This window comes from Engystomops pustulosus, chromosome 7, assembly GCF_040894005.1.
Source record: "Engystomops pustulosus chromosome 7, aEngPut4.maternal, whole genome shotgun sequence".
NCBI lineage: Eukaryota > Metazoa > Chordata > Amphibia > Anura > Leptodactylidae > Engystomops > Engystomops pustulosus.
This window is the reverse complement of record NC_092417.1, coordinates 26,614,720-26,631,117: the sequence shown is the minus strand read 5'-3', so window position 1 is coordinate 26,631,117 and position 16,398 is coordinate 26,614,720.

Here is a 16,398-nt window from a genome sequence, read left to right as displayed (position 1 = left end):
GTTGTTTCCTAGGGACATTGCGTTGCCAGGTTGGTGAAAGTGGTGGATCTTGTGTTGGTAATTTCCATTCCGGGATGACTGGTACCTGCAGGTCTAGGGAAGCGCAAAAGTCATTCAGATCCGCTGGTGAGCGCAGTGTAGCTGTTCTGCCCTCTTTGCGGGCTGTCAAACTGAAGGGGAATCCCCATCTGTAGGGCACATCAGCTTTCCGCAGAACCTCTAGTAAGGGGCGCAAAGTTCTCCGGCGCTGCAGAGTGATCCATGAGAGATCTTGGAATAGTTGTACCTGGGCACCCTTAAAGTCAATATGAGGCCTATTACGTGCTTTAGCCATAATCTCTTCTTTCAATAGAAAGTCCGTAATGCAACAAATAATGTCCCTAGGACGTCCAGAAACTGGCTTTGGTCTAAGTGCCCTGTGGGCCCTATCCATTTTAACAGGATCACCTGGATTTCTTCCCAATATGGTGGAGAACAGGAGATTAAGAACCTCCGGAACATTTTCAACGTTCTGCGACTCCGGGATACCCCGAACCCTGATGTTGTTCCTGCGACCTCGATTATCGAGATCCTCTATATGCAACTGGAGGTCTTGTATTTTCTCAGATTGCTCCAGAAGACGAGAATGGAGAGCATTAACAACTTTTCTGGAAGATGCGTGGTCATCTTCTAGTTGATCGACCCTATTAGCCACTGCGGTTAGATCCTGGCGCATTTCAGCTATGGCTGACCGACAGGTGTCTTTAACTTCAAGTATCAACGCCTGAAAGTCTTGTTTCGTAGGTAACTGATGCACATGAGACCACCAATCCGCTGGCGGAGGCCGCGGTGGACCTGACAATGAAGATTGATGCGACTCTGGGGATTCTGGGGACCAATCTCCAGGGCCCGATTGGGGCCTTAGTATAGGGGGTGTATTAGAATAGTCCATGTCCTCCTGCTCCCTGTTAGGAGATCTCTGTATTTGGCAGTATTGTGGCCCCTGAGAGGGGGGGGATGAAGCAGCAGGTGCTGTGGCCTGATGACTGGGGCTCGGCTGGAGACACTCAGCTCCCGCTGGTGTAGGTAAATCTATGAGCAGGGGGAGCACTGCTTTATATCCCCCCTCAGCTGTAGAGAGAGGGTTCTGGGCAGGTGTGTGTACCTCTGTAGGGCTGCTTGCCCGCTGTGCTCCCACGCGTGTCTTCTCCCTCTGAGCGCCGGGCTGCAGGGCTGCTGTGCTTGCTGTAGGCGGTCCCTGCACAGCAAGAGGCGCCAGGCTCTCCGCGCTCGGCGCCATCTTGGGTCCGGCGCGTGTCTCCCGGACCACAAAGTCGTCCAGGGTTCGGGGAGTTGAGGCGCCTGCCCGGTCTGGGGAGACTCCCTGTGCCTTAGCGCGGCGACGATTCCCCATAACAAGCCGATCCAGGCTGATTTAAGGTGCTGGGGTAGCTTTATTTAGGCCCGGGTGGACGGAGCTGCTGGCTCAGACGTCTGTCTCGGCTGGCATCCGGACACGCCCCCCGGATTATACAATTTTAATCTACCAACAAACATTAAAAGGTGATAAAATATTTATTCCTGAATTTAAATATAGTTAGTCTTAAACAGGGGGAAGATTAAAAAAAATTTTGCCTTTCAATGGGTCCAGTGTTTTTTAAATTAATTTTCTTTGATTTGTATATTGTTTTTATTTAGCTACGGGTGTTTTTTTTGTTAAAATTTGTTTAAACAAATCTAGAACATATTAAAGACACAGTTGAAGAAAAATGTCAGGTACATACACTAGAGGTTAACTTAAAGAACACCCAAGGACTTCTTACCATAATCACTTTGGTCAGGGATGAAAATCTGTAGGAATAAGTTAATAAACATTAGTAACATTATAATATATGAAGAAATGTAAGATCTATGGATAATATCTTTAGTATAAAAATCAACTCTCCAAGGAGGATTTGGCTTGGATTCAATTTTAAATTACTAATTATATTCATCAATCCACATAGAAAATCAAAAATTAAACTGTTTAGATTTTCTTAAAATTTTACATTTTGAATTCTTGAAGTTCCAGAATCATACTAAGGAAAGATGGAGAAAACATTCGGCACCGGACAGTATTTTGACAGATTTGTCATCAAGTTTCTGAGGCAAAACCGTTCTAGTTGCCCATGGAAACCAATCAGAGCTCAGCTTAGTTTTATAAACGGCTGTGGGAAAATGAAAGCCGAGCTCTGATTGGTCCCCATGGGCAACTAGATCAGTTCTGGTCTAAGAGACTTATGATAAATCTCCCCCTACATTTTTATAATATAATAATCCTATAAGAATGATGTATAAACATAGTAGGGTGGCAGGATATTTTATTAATTCAAATGAAAGATCTGCTATTAGTAGTTACATAAAATATAACAAACCAAAGCCAATGACCTATAGTATTTATATCAGAACTAATTTAAAAGAAACATATAAGATGCTAAGCAAATGTGAACAGTTGTCACTCACCTGTAATGATGGAGCCATTAGAGGAACGCTACTAACACGTCCCACCACTAAAATCAGAAGAAGGAGCTGAATCTTGTCTCCCATGTTGTAAGGATTTCTCTAGAGTATTGGAAGGATTTGTTTCCTGCCTATATGAATGCTATCCTTCATGTCAGGAAAACCTTATATACATGTAAATGGTGAAATATATCCAATCACAAAGCAGATATAAAGATAATTGTAATGGGCAATAGACATGCCTGGGGCAGGTATACGCTTGTTATGGTAAACAATCATCCAAATGTCCATAACACAACTTTCGCAGCCCATCAAAATGTTAACAAAACATTTCACGGTGCTTAAAAAAGTAGCAATAAAAATGTCAGGTCATCCAATAAAAATTGACCCCTTATTCAGTGCAGTGCACCTAAGTATGAAAAATCTTATGGGTGTTGAGCAATCCCAAACCACAATCCAGTGCAAGGCGTCCCCTTTCTGTTGAGGATCATGGCTCACTAATGTCATCAGGAATGACGACACATCCCATATTGGCAGCCCACAACGATGGTGGGCACAATAGTTTAAGTGCTGCTGACACTGATCATGGGTGTAAATGGGGGGGACGTTCCCTGATTTGATAACCGGATCTGAACCGATTTTTAAACTTATTAATTTCACTGTATTTGTTTTTTTGTCCACACTTCCTAGTAAATTGCAGGTGCTACACAGAAGTACAATTTGTCCTACAGAATGTGATACAATATGATAAAACTTTAATAATACTAAAAGAGTGGGTAATTATTTCTCACCACAGCACAGATAAAATAACACAAAGACAAAACGCAATAAAGAAACATAACAGGAACAAACAAATACATATTTGCATATCAATATGAAATTAACATAATACATCACTAACACCTTAAGTTAGAAAAACACAGTATCATAATAAAATGATAACTGCACATACACTTATTCATAAAAAAAGTAGGTAAGAGCTACTTTCCACCATTGGCACTATTAAATAAGTTGATCACAGTTGGAAGAAACAAATTTCGAAACTTATTGTGCACCATCACATTTACATACACAAAATTCCGAGGCCCACATAAGGCTGTACAAAGGGAACCATTGAGGGATGGAGGTCTGTATCTGATAAATATATATGGGGCTAGGGGAATTTATATAAAATAACCACAAAGAGACTGGTATAACAAAACTAGGAAATATTTTAGGGAACAGGAGACTGTTTCATTTCTGAATTTTTAAATTTTGCCACGTGAGTTCACTGCAAAGGGGCCTACTGATACCTGGAGCAGATCCTGATAAAAAAAACATGCTGAATTAGATCACATAAAACTTGAGCACTAGTGGAGTCAAAAATTCACATTATCTTGCAAATTTAAATAACTAGTTCAGTGTATTCTCCTAAAATGTGCACCAACAAACAGTCAACATAAAAACTCTATCCACTTGGCACAAATGAGACAACAGATCCTTGTATTCTTATCTAGTAGACTTCTCAATTGAGCCGAAAGCTTCTAGAGTCAAAACATATTAGGGGTCATTTACTAAGGGCCCGATTCGGGCTTTCCCGACGTGTTACCCGAATATTTCCGATTTGCACCGATTTTTCCTGAATTGCCCCGGGATTTTGGCGCATGCGATTGGATTGTGGCGCATCGGCGCTGGCATGCACGCATCGGAAATCAGGGCGCATGGCCGGACGAAACCCGTCGGATACGGAAAGACCCCCTTAAAAAAAAAAAAGTGTCACTGGACACGCGCTTACCTTCACCCAGCAATGGATCGAGAACTCCGGCGGGCCTTGGCGGACTTCATCGCAACAGCGACACCTGGTGGACGTCAGAGGAATTGCCTTAGTGAATCACCGGAAGACCCGAACCCACCGCCGCTGGATCGCGAATGGACCGGGTAAGTAAATCTGCCCCATTGCCTTCAAAATACAAGGAACATGTCAGGCTGAGTGGAAATTTAAAGAGAAAAAATAAAAAAGTAGAAAAAAGAAACAAAAGTGGGGTGATCAAGCGAAGGAAGGTAGAGAGTACAAGAGGGTGACTGGACTCAGCACTATCTACACAAAGCTTCGGACACAATCAGGTGTTCCGAATCTTGGGGATGACTGCATTTCTATCCAAGTTTGAGAGAAAACCTCTGGTTTGTTCTCTGTACTTGAGATAAACTCCTACATACGTTGAAGATGGAGGAGTTCCTGGAGCCATTCAAACAATGTAGGGGTTCTGAGGGTCTTCCACTATCTTGGCATTACTGTGCAGGCAGCGATGAGCATAAAACCTGCTTTGCTTTGGGAATGGATGTAGGTAAGAAGGGGAACAGTTGGGCCACGGGTGTATTATCCAGATGAGGTATGTATGAGGGCAATCACACTCTGACAGAACGGTTGGTGCTTGTGGAACTCTTTCCATGCATGGATGGAAGAAGACTTCAGACAAATTTATTCAGAGCCCAAAACCACTTTAATAAATTTGACGGGCAACAAATCTACAAATGCAGTCATAGAACTGTCCCCGGCTTATTGATAGATAAACACTAATAAAATTGATTAGATGGTTTTGTATTATTTATATAATTTAGCAGCCACCTGTCGTAATATTTTTTTTTTTGTTACATATAGTAATTTGTGTTCCTGTCGCAATATCTTAATCGCCAGTTAATAAAATCACAAATATTTTTGGTATTCCAATACTCCCAATATGCCTGATTTATTCAAAATATTAAATTTACTCACCTTTATAGTGAATTCTAAATGAAAACAAGCATCCAAATCTCCCAAACCACAACTTTCACAGCCCATTAAAATTTAAACAAAAGGTTTCACGGTGCTTAAAGATGTAGCAATAAAAATGTCCGACAAAAATTGACACCTTATTCGAGGGACTTCACCAAAGTATGATAAATGTTATGGGTAGTGTTGTGCGGTCCCGATCTGCAATCCAATCTGGATTTGGCTTAACATCCCCGCCATTAATGCACGCAATCAGACTTAACTCTTTAAATGTCGCTGCCAAAGTGGCCAGATGCATTTAAGTTGCTGTGTCACTTCGACACCGGTACTAGCATGCCAAAAGTGCAGGGCGACACATTTTGGAGAGTACCGTCACTCACTAGTGATGTCATCAGGAGTGATAACCCTCCCCAGATTGGCTGCGTACAATGCCGCCAGCATGTTAGAGCTGACGTAATAGCGGGCACGATATTTTAAAATAATACTTACTCTTTTGTGGGTATAATTGCTGTGATTTCAGGTCCTAGTTCGGTAACTGTACCAAAACAGATTTTCAACTTGCTAATTCCACTCTATTTGTTTTTCCAGCTTACTAGTACATTGCAGGTGCTACACAGATGTACAATTTGTCCCACAGAATAAAACCCCTCATATAGCTCTTTCAATTAAAAAATTAATATATGGATTTTATAATACAGAAACTGAGAGACAAATATGCAAAATAAAATTAAAGGTCATGGTCTATAAGGAGTTAAAGTAAAGTGAGCACATTAAAGTGCAAAATGAATTCTTTATGCCTAATGTGTAAATTATAGGCACGCTCTTCTGTAGAGATTGTTGAAATAAGCAGAAAAAAGCACATTTTAGAATGATAGGTATTATATTGTGCATATTAGGATAATTATACATCTATAGTAGGCATGCACCTGACTCACATTTGTATATTGATTACCACAGATAAGAGAATATCAATTTTGTGATTAAATATATTTCTATTATTAATATGGATTTAAGATACTTTTGATGGAAAGGATCGTTTGTACATAATCATGGAATCTTTCCAATGTTATAAAGATATCTGACCATCATGGGTGAGAAGATTAACTTCCTTCTTCTTCTTCTAAAGTTTGTAGCAGGACCTATGACAGGTGTTTCTCTTACTAGAAGTAAAATAATAAACCCATAAGGTCATATGATCCTCTCCATTATTTTATTTATTTTTCCATTTATAATGTTTTTACTTTACATAATAACAGACATTGGAAACAGTTGGGTCATTTATGGAAGTTTATTTGACATGAAGTCTAATATTCTCAGTTTCATCAATGAATAGAGATGAGTGAGATTCCTTTTTAAGTTCGGGTCTGTCCCACATGACCCGGACACATTGCTGAATTGCTGGCCGTGTAGCCAATCCGGCAAATTGATGTCCCTACCTTCTAGCCATGGGTATGACACCCATCTCCAATAACAGTTGGGGTTGTAGGTACTGGAATCAATTTGCCAGATTGGATGCATGGCCGCCAGTTCGGCAATGTGTCCAGGTCATGCGGGACAGACCGAAATTAAAACAGTTATCCCACTCATCTCTCTTCATTGATGATAATGAATAATGGTAGATTTCATGTTGAACCTACTATCTAGCAATAGGTTTAATACCACTTTCCCATCACAGCCATGGCTAGTAGGTAGGGACATCAATTTGCCAGATCGGCTGCCTGACCACAAATCCGGCAATATATATCGAAGGCACACTTGAACCCTACTCAACTACTTAATTGGATCATTCTTTGAAATTTTTCCATTAAGTGTGTTATCTACAAAAAAAATTGTACTTTCTAGTGGCAACATTTAATAATCTGTGCAGTGTGCTATAAAGGTGGAAAAAATGATAAATGTAGTGGAATTTGCAAAAAAATTCCAAGGCAATCTTTATCAGGGCTTGTATGAAGTGTATAGGTCCTAAAAAAAAGCAATATCTGGTCATTTATATTTAATTTTTCCTTTTTTTCTGTCCTTTTTAAGACTTTTTTGGTGAATTAAAAATTTTGAACCTTGGGGACTTTTTAAAATGTGCACTTAAGTCCGCCGTACATTTGTTTATCGTCAGTAACACACATTTATCTTCTATTTTAGATGTACTTAAATGTTGCAAATGACATTTATCTTTTCAAATGATCTAAAATACATTAGTAAATTAATAAAAAACATTTTTTGTCGGCAAAAACTCCTTACAAAACCATACTTAAGTAAAACTTTAAAAATGGAAATATGTGACTTGAGACATTTGTGCAACATTTTTGAGGCATTTGTAACACGTCACAAAAAGATCTGAAAAAAAAACATTTAACACAAGAAATGAATGAGACTAATAAATTACCAAAGTAGAAGATGGAAAAAAAAAGGCAAAAACTAGCCAAAACAAACAGAGATAAGGAAAATTACCCCCCCCCCCCAGGGATTGCAATTATTTCCCCTTTCCACCAGCTCCACACCAAGTGTGTGTGGAGGGGTGTGAAGGTAGATGAGACCAGTGGCAAAGTTTCTGCTTCAGTGAACTAGCTATAGCAGTGGTGGCGAACCTATGGCACGGGTGCCAGAAGTTGCAGACCATTGTCCCTGGACAGAGTTTTCCAAATATGACCAAATCCACCAAACCTTCCTGCAGTCCCAGGCAACTTAAGAGATGCTGCTCTCAGTACTATTTTAAAGCGACACTTCATTGTCTGTTTGGTAATGCGGGAAAAGTGAGAAGGTGTGGACAGGGTTGCATTATCTTTGGAGGTCATCCTGCTGGACCCACTGTTCTCCCTGTACAAAGAGACCCGGGAGAGAAGCTATAATGAGAATCTGAATTTGCCCTCCTTCTTTCAACTGTATTGGTGGCCTCAGGGGGACGATACGATTGAAAGATGTGAAAGAACAGGTAGCGATAAGTTACTTTTAAAAAAGCCATGTTGGCACTTCACGGTGATTAAGTGGATTTAGATTGTAGTTTGGGCACTCTGTCTCCAAAAAGTTTGCCATCACTGAGCTATAGCCTGGACCTGTTTATGCCAGGCAGGGCCTGGTGTTGAATTGTATGATAGAAGCTAAATCCCTGTCTCGTTGCGATCCCCGAAAAGTCGGAAAACCAAATGGAAATGCAGCTGCAGGACCCTTAGTAAATAAGTCCCAATGTCAGGGTTGTGGGTCTGTGGACCCTCTGGACGACCGCAAGAGATTGTACTATCCGACAACTTGGGTCCAGAGTCTAAGTGGCACCTGGTCTTCACCAGAGCCCGCAATAAAGCGGGATGGTCTTGCTGCGGCAGGGTGCCACCAGGTCGTTCCACAGGTGCGATTAGCCTGCGGTGGTAACCAAGGTAGTAATGCAGGACACAGTCCGAGCCCGGGGATGACATCAGGAGAACATCGCTGGAAAGAACACTGAAACTCATGGCAAGAACACTGGAGCAAACACACGGAACAGGAACTCAGGAGCAGGATACTGGAACACAGGGACACGGACACAGAACACGGGAACACTCAGGAGCCACGGGAACACTAGGAACACAGGAGGGCTTTTACTCCACAGGAAATGGCTGAAAATCCGGTGGGGAATGATGGGAGCTTCTGGATTATATACTAGTTCCAATCACCAGGACGCTGGAGCTTTAAACCCTTGAGAGCCGGTGTGCACTCCCTAGGGAGCAGGAATCTTTATTCTGTGGGTCACCACGATTACAGAGATAGCTAACTTATATAGCTTTTTTATAACTCATTTTGTGAGAAATTTGCTTGTTTTTGAATCACCATATATTAATGGGCATAACATTTAAATTTTTCGTTTACAGAGCTATTTTCAAGGCTTGTTTTTTTGTGGGACAAGCTGTATGTTTTCTTGTTATCATGTTGGTGTAAATATTACTTTTTGTTCACTTTTTATCCTGTTTTTATGTGGTTGGAATGAAAATGTAATACTTTCTGTTTTTTTTCTTTTTCTTTTTACGTCATTCCCCATACGGATTAATTTACAATTTTTTTTTATTGTTGGGGTTGTTATGGCTGTGACAAAACCCAATATGTAGTGTTTTTTGGTAAATTTATCCTTTTTTTAAACAATTTTTTTATTTGCACATTTTTTGACTGACTTATTTTGTCCCATGGTGGTACATTAACAATTAATAATTTGATCACTTTCACTGTTCATTGTAATATACTACAATACAAATGTATTCTTCACTAGGACACTTCTCAATTGAAGCTATATCAAAAGCTGTAAGAGTCAAAACATATTTCCTTCAAAATACAAGGAAACAAGCCAAGCGGAGTGACAAATAAAAGAGAAAAAAAAAAGAAGAGAAAAGGAAAGGAAAGAAAAAAGGGGGGATTAGGAGAAGGAGGGTGCAAGAGGGTGACTGGACACAGTGCTATCTATACAAAGCTTCGGACACAATCAAAAAAATGTTCTGAAACTTGAGGATGACTGGATTTCCATCAAGGGCGCCCAAGTTTAAGAGATAACCTCAGGTTTGTTCTCTTTTCTTGAAAGAGACTCTTCCATATGTTGAAGATGGAGGAGTTTGTGGAGCCATTCAGACACCAAAGGGGTTCTGGGGGACTTCCACAATCATGGAATAACAGTGCGAGCTGTAATGAGCATAAAACCTATTAGGGGACGCTTTGCTTTGGGAATGGATGTAGGTAGGTAAGATGGGGAACAGTTGGGCCAATGTGTGTGTTGTCCAGATGAATTCTGGTAAGGTCAGGTTTGAGGACTACCACACTCTGCCAGAAGGTTTGGAGCTTGTGCAATTTTTGCCATACATATTATGACTTTTCATGCAATTTTTATCAAGTCACAAAACAAGGCAGCAGGACAGAGAAAGACTGCAGACAGAACCACCTTTATAAATTTGACAAGCAACAAAGCTACAAAGCCTGTCCCAGGCTTAATAATAAATAAACCCCAATAAAATTAATTAGATGCTTTTGTATTTTTTGTATTTTGTATAATTTAGCAGCCACCTGTTGTCTACTCTCATAATCGCCAGTTAATAAAATCACAAATATTTTAGATATCCCAATAACTCAAAATGTCTGATTTAACCAAAATATAAAAAATATTCACCTTTATAGTGAATGTTCTAATGGAAAACAAGCATCCAAATGTCCTTAACACAACTTTCGCAGCCAATAGAAAATGTAACAAAAGTTTTCACGGTGCTCAAAAAAGTAGTAATAAAAATGTCAGCTCGTCTGACAAAAATTGACACCTTATACGGTGCAGTACACCAAAGTATGATCTATGTTATGGGTAGTGTTGTGCGGTCCTGAACTGCAATTCAGGCTCGAATTTGGCTAAACGTCCCCAACTTTATTGCCTGAGATAGGACTTATTGTAACTCTTGTCATGCCGCTGCCAAAGTTGCCGGTGGCATTTAAGTTGCTGCCTTCCCTCGTCTCAAACAATAGCAAAGAGAACAGTGGAGGGTGCCACTGTTTTCGTGAGGATCGTCACTCATTAGTGATGTTATCAGGGGTGACAGCCCTCCACAGATTGGTGGTGCACAACATCCCTGGCATGTTAGAGCCGACGCAATAGTGGGCACAATAATTAAAATCCTTACAACGATCTTGGGTGTAACTGGTGGGGGTTCGGGTCCTTAACAGATTTTTAAACTCGTTAATTCCACCGTATTTGTTCATTTTTCCAGCTTCCTAGTAAATTGCAGGTGCAACACAGAAGTACAATTTGTGCCACAGATTAAAACCCCTCATGTAGCTCTTTAAAGGGAAGAATAATACAGGCAGTCCCCGGGTTACGTACAAGATTTGTTCTTAAGTTGAATTTGTATGTAAGTCAGAACTGTATATTTTATAATTGTAACCCTACTCACAACTTTTTTGGTTTCTATGACAATTGGATTTTAAAAATGTTGGGTTGTCATAAGAACCAGGATTAACACTAAAGCTTCATTACAGACACCTGTGATAACTGTTATAGCTGTTTATTGTAGCCTGGGGTAAAAGTACAGTAAATTACCATCAATCAGAGGTCTGTTCGTATCTAGGGGCCGTCTGTAAGTCAGGTGTTCTTAAGTAGGGGACCACCTGTATAAGGCTTTTATTATACAGAAACAGAAATGTAAAAAAAAATTGAAAGGTCATGGTCCATAACAAGTTAAAGTAAAGTGAGCACTTTGAAGTGTAAAATGCATTCTTTGTGCCTAATGTGTAAATTATAGGCGCGCTCTCCTGTAGTGATAAGCAGAAAAAAGCACATTGCAAAATGATAGGTATTATATTTTACAAGGATCGTATGTACATAATCATGGAAGAAATCTTTCCTATTTGAGAAAATTAAAGGGGTTGGCCACTTTCAGTAAATAATTTATATTATTTGTGTAATGAAAAGTTATACAATTTTCCAATATACTTTCTGTATCAATTCCTCAAGGTTTTCTAGATATCTTCTGGCTGTACTTCTACTTTGAGTGGACATAATAGGGCACATTTACATAACCATCGGAGTTCACCTTCTTCTTCCCAGCGTATATAAGTGCTGATCTTGCAACAAAATTAGAATTTTAAATCCCGCGCTCAGTCCGAATCAGTCGGGTTGTCCGAAGGCCACGCCCCCTGATTTGTGTTGCATGAAAGTCAGTGCAATTGTGCCAAAATCCGATCGTGTGCACCAAAAACCCCTGTTAAATCCGGTGCAAAAATAGTCAGGAAACCCAAGGAAATGCGGCCCGCGGACTCTTAGTAAATGTGCCCCAATCTGTCCAAGGTGATGTGATGGTCTTGCAGGTGTACGAGCCGTTATTATCACGGAGAGTAATAGTACCTGTGTGATAATAACAGCTCATGTACCTGCACCTCCATCACATGAACATGGAAAGATTATATCCACTGGAATTTAACTTACAAACTTTGTATAGAAGCAAAGCAAGCAGAGATCTAGAAAATCATAAGGGATTGATACAGAAAGCATGTTAGAAAATTGTATAACTTTTCTTTACACAAACAATATCAAGTATTTGCTTAAAGTGGACAACCTTTAACTTCCTTCTTCTCCTTTTAATGTTTGTAGCAGAACCCATGACAGGTGTATTTCTTACTAAATGTAAAATAATAAACTCATAAGACCATATTAGTCTATTATATTAATACCATATATTTCTGACTATAAGGCACACAAAAAATCCTTTGATTTTCTCAGAAATCAAAGGTGCGCATTATAGTCCAGCGCGCCTTATATATGAACCGTACTTACAGACAGGCGTGTTGCCTTGAACTGTGCACAGGTCTGCCACCTGCTGGTCATTCATCCTTATAATCCGGAGTGCCTTATAATCCGGTGCGCCTTATATATGAACCTAGACATTTAAGCAGGCATTTATTGATGGTGCGCCTTATAATCCGGTGCGCCTTATAGTCCGAAAAATACAGTAAGTAATATATCATTTTATGTAAAATAATAACAGACATGGGAAACTGTTGGTTCATTTCTGACTTTATTCGACATGAAGTCTACCATTCTTCACTACCATCAGAGATGAGTGAGATTCCTTTTTTAATTTCGGGTCTGTCCCGCACAACCTGGACACATTACTGAATTTGGAACCTTCCAAAAAAAAACTAGGATTACAATTAGGAGAATCTCCATGTTAAGCAGTATCAGAGCCCCAGTAGATTAAAACAACATAAAATGAAGGAAGTGTAAGGGTAAGAAAGGAAGTTCCAAGTGTAATGATCCAAAGTGCTTATGCCGTTTAAAAATCAAAAACACAACACGAGATAAGAACTTTAGGGTAAGCCACATGTTAGCAAGTTTGTCAAAAATAGGTTTGAGGTGCTAAGGAAGAGAGAAACATTTTGGATATAGAAACTTAATAAGCGTAAAGGGGTTATCCTGGTTTAAAAAAATTTTTATGGCCGGGCTGGGGAGGGCTAGTTAAACATAATAAACATGTACTTACCTCCTCCGGCACCGCCGATGTCCCGCACCGTGGTCCCTTCGATCCGTGCCCCTGTTTGTTTACAGGGGCATGGAAGCCGCGCACAGGGAGCTTCCGGTCCGCGATGTGGACGGCTCCTCCCATCCGTCACTATCTCTCAGCGTTGTAAGCGCTGGGAGATGGTGCGCATGGGAGCTTCCGGCCGGCCGGAAGCTCCCTGTGCGCCCTTGTACTGAAACCAGTGCACGGAGAAGACGGGCCGCGGCGTGGGACATCGGCAGCACCGGAGGAGGTAAGTACATGTTTATTGTGTTTAAATAGCCCACCCCAGCGCGGCCATAAGAAATTTTTTAAACCCAGATAACCCCTTTAATGAGTTAGCATAAACTATTCTACATTACTTGTACGTCCCAATATTTACCAACATATAAACATCTACAATACAGAACTCTTATCTTGTGGAGTTGTTTATTTTTCTCCAGGCTCTGGTGGTTGACAAGTGGAGGCCCCTATGAACCATCCCATCCTCTGTAAGAAGAGGTAAGAGTAATCCTGTAATGGTGAATCAGCAAATATTCCGAATATTCACCAAAATAATAGAATTTACTTTTAAAAAACGTAGGCATCTAATAACGGAATCATAAAATCCTATAAAAACATGACGTCATTTCATCTTTGTACAAACTGTGAAGTCTTCTTTATACAAAAAGAAATATTTATTGTATTGTTATAAAATAATGGTTAAAAATAAATTTACCAAATGTTAATAGATGTTCTGTAAATGAATACTTGCAGCCTATAAATATAGCGCTTTATCAGTTAGATAACGTGAAAAAATATATGGGTTCAGTTTGAATGATCGATCATAATCCCTTTTTGGACCTCTTAGGTTTCTGTAGTCAAGAAGACAACAAAGTGTTAACAAACAAGCACGTTCCTGCCACCTGGTGGTTATTAATAGGTAATGCTTCAGGTGAAGTACTCAGACACTGCTGTTATCTGGCACTAAAGACGCTACTATAGTATAGTATTACGAAAGGAAACATTGTTGCATAATATGTTCATAATCACTGAATGATTGTTATTATTATTAGATTATTTTCATGTGTTTACACATTCTAGCAAAGTAATAACTGAGTTTCTTTTAGATGTACTTTTAATTCTACTCTAAGGCTACATTCACATTAACAAGTGCCAGTGGCACCCTAGCACGGCGGGCACACGACGGCACCAGGGAGAGGAGGAGGGGGTGAGCGCCGCTCACCCCCACCCTTCTCCATATAGAAACATGGGGCACCATATTCAAGGAAAAGATAGGACATGTTCTATTTTTTCATGGGGTACGGAGCGGCACTGTTCTGCTCCCATAGGGCGCCGTCCAAGGGGGATGTATATCCGACGAATATGGGTCAGTTGTATATACGTCCCCCATACGGCTGTATGAATGCTGCCTTAGTTCATTCATACCTATGTGACTTACATCTGCCTCAATTTAAATACGACTTCATCCATAAGTGTGCAATTATACAAAGTGAGCAACATTTATTATCATCATTCATAGAAGAATCACCTCTGATATTCCAGTCACATACAGAGATAAACTATCCATCTACTGTTTTTTGTTTTACATGTACTTTTTTTTATTTATTTATTTTTTGTTACATATTTCTATGCACTTAATAAATAATTATATTAAATGCTCTATGTTAATTCCAGTACCATGTATTGCCCTTTAATATCAATGGAGTGATATGCCCGCGAAGTGAATTTACATAGCATATCCTGCTGTGTACCTTTTATATATTTATATATTTTATATATAAATGTGGCCACATTTATAATTTTTATTTATTGTTTTCTTATGTCCATAATTTTAAGACACTGTATGGTGTTGCCCTTTACAAACATGATGCCGAGTGTCTACAGATCGCAGTGCACGTGCGCAAATCTTTGCCACGGGTGCATTGGGACTGCATGTGATCCACTGAAGTGGGATGTAAAACAGATGGAGGCACGCCCTGACCCAATAGAGGTATTTTAAACACCTATTCACACCTGATACATTACTATGCGCACTTTAGAGATACAAAATGTCTCAGTATGTATATATTTTGCAGTGACATTTATGTGCTATAAACTACTGTGTATAGCAATGTATCAATATATATCAATTTTACATGTATAAATCTATTTCTATATAAATCATGCACCTTGCACTTTAAGACACGCCCACTTGTATTCACAGTTGCACCATGAATTTCCAAATAAACCCGGACGGGTTCACTTGTGAAATATCTTGATAAAAGTGATTCACACCGAAACGTTGCCACTATCTCAATAAACTTCACCCTTTGAAATTTTGGATTTTTGTGCTGCCTACACTTTTCTAAACTTTACTACTGTTATATATTGATTAGAGATGAGCGAACATACTCGTCCGAGCTTGATGCTCGTTCGAGCATTAGCGTACTCGAAACTGCTCGTTGCTCGGACGAATACTTCGCCCGCTCGAGAAAATGGCAGCTCCCGCCGTTTTGCTTTTTGGCGGCCAGAAACAGAGCCAATCACAAGCCAGGAGACTCTGCACTCCACCCAGCATGACGTGGTACCCTTACACATCGATAGCAGTGGTTGGCTGGCCAGATCAGGTGACCCTGGGATAGACTAGCCGCTGCCCACGCTGCTCGGATCATTCTGTGTCTGGATGCCGTTAGGGAGAGAGCTGCTGCTGGTCAGGGACAGCGTTAGGGTGCTAGTAGATTACTGTTAGGCAGGAGTGATTCAACAAGAACCCAACAGCCCTTCTTAGGGCTACAATAACGTTATACTTTTTTTTTTTTTGTTTGCTTGTGGCTGGGCTTGCTGGCACTAGTAGTGCAGCTAGTACCATATTGTGAAGAATTTGCAGGGGGACTTGCTACCGTTGTGTTTAGCTCTTAGTGACACACATATCCACCTCAAACACCAAAGTGGGAAAATTTATTAGGGGTTGGATTTCAATTAGGCAAAGTCTGCCATTTCCTTTTTATTTTCCTTTTATTTTTTCATAACTCAGCGTCATCTCATCAGTGTGCTTTCATACTTGGCTAGAAAATAGCCAAAGGAGAATCCAAACGGCTTACTTACGCCTACAATAGCGTTATATATATTTTATTTCTGGTTGATCTGCTGGTGGCTGTCCTTGCTGCAGTGCATATACTAGCCAATTGTGAGTAATTTGGAGTG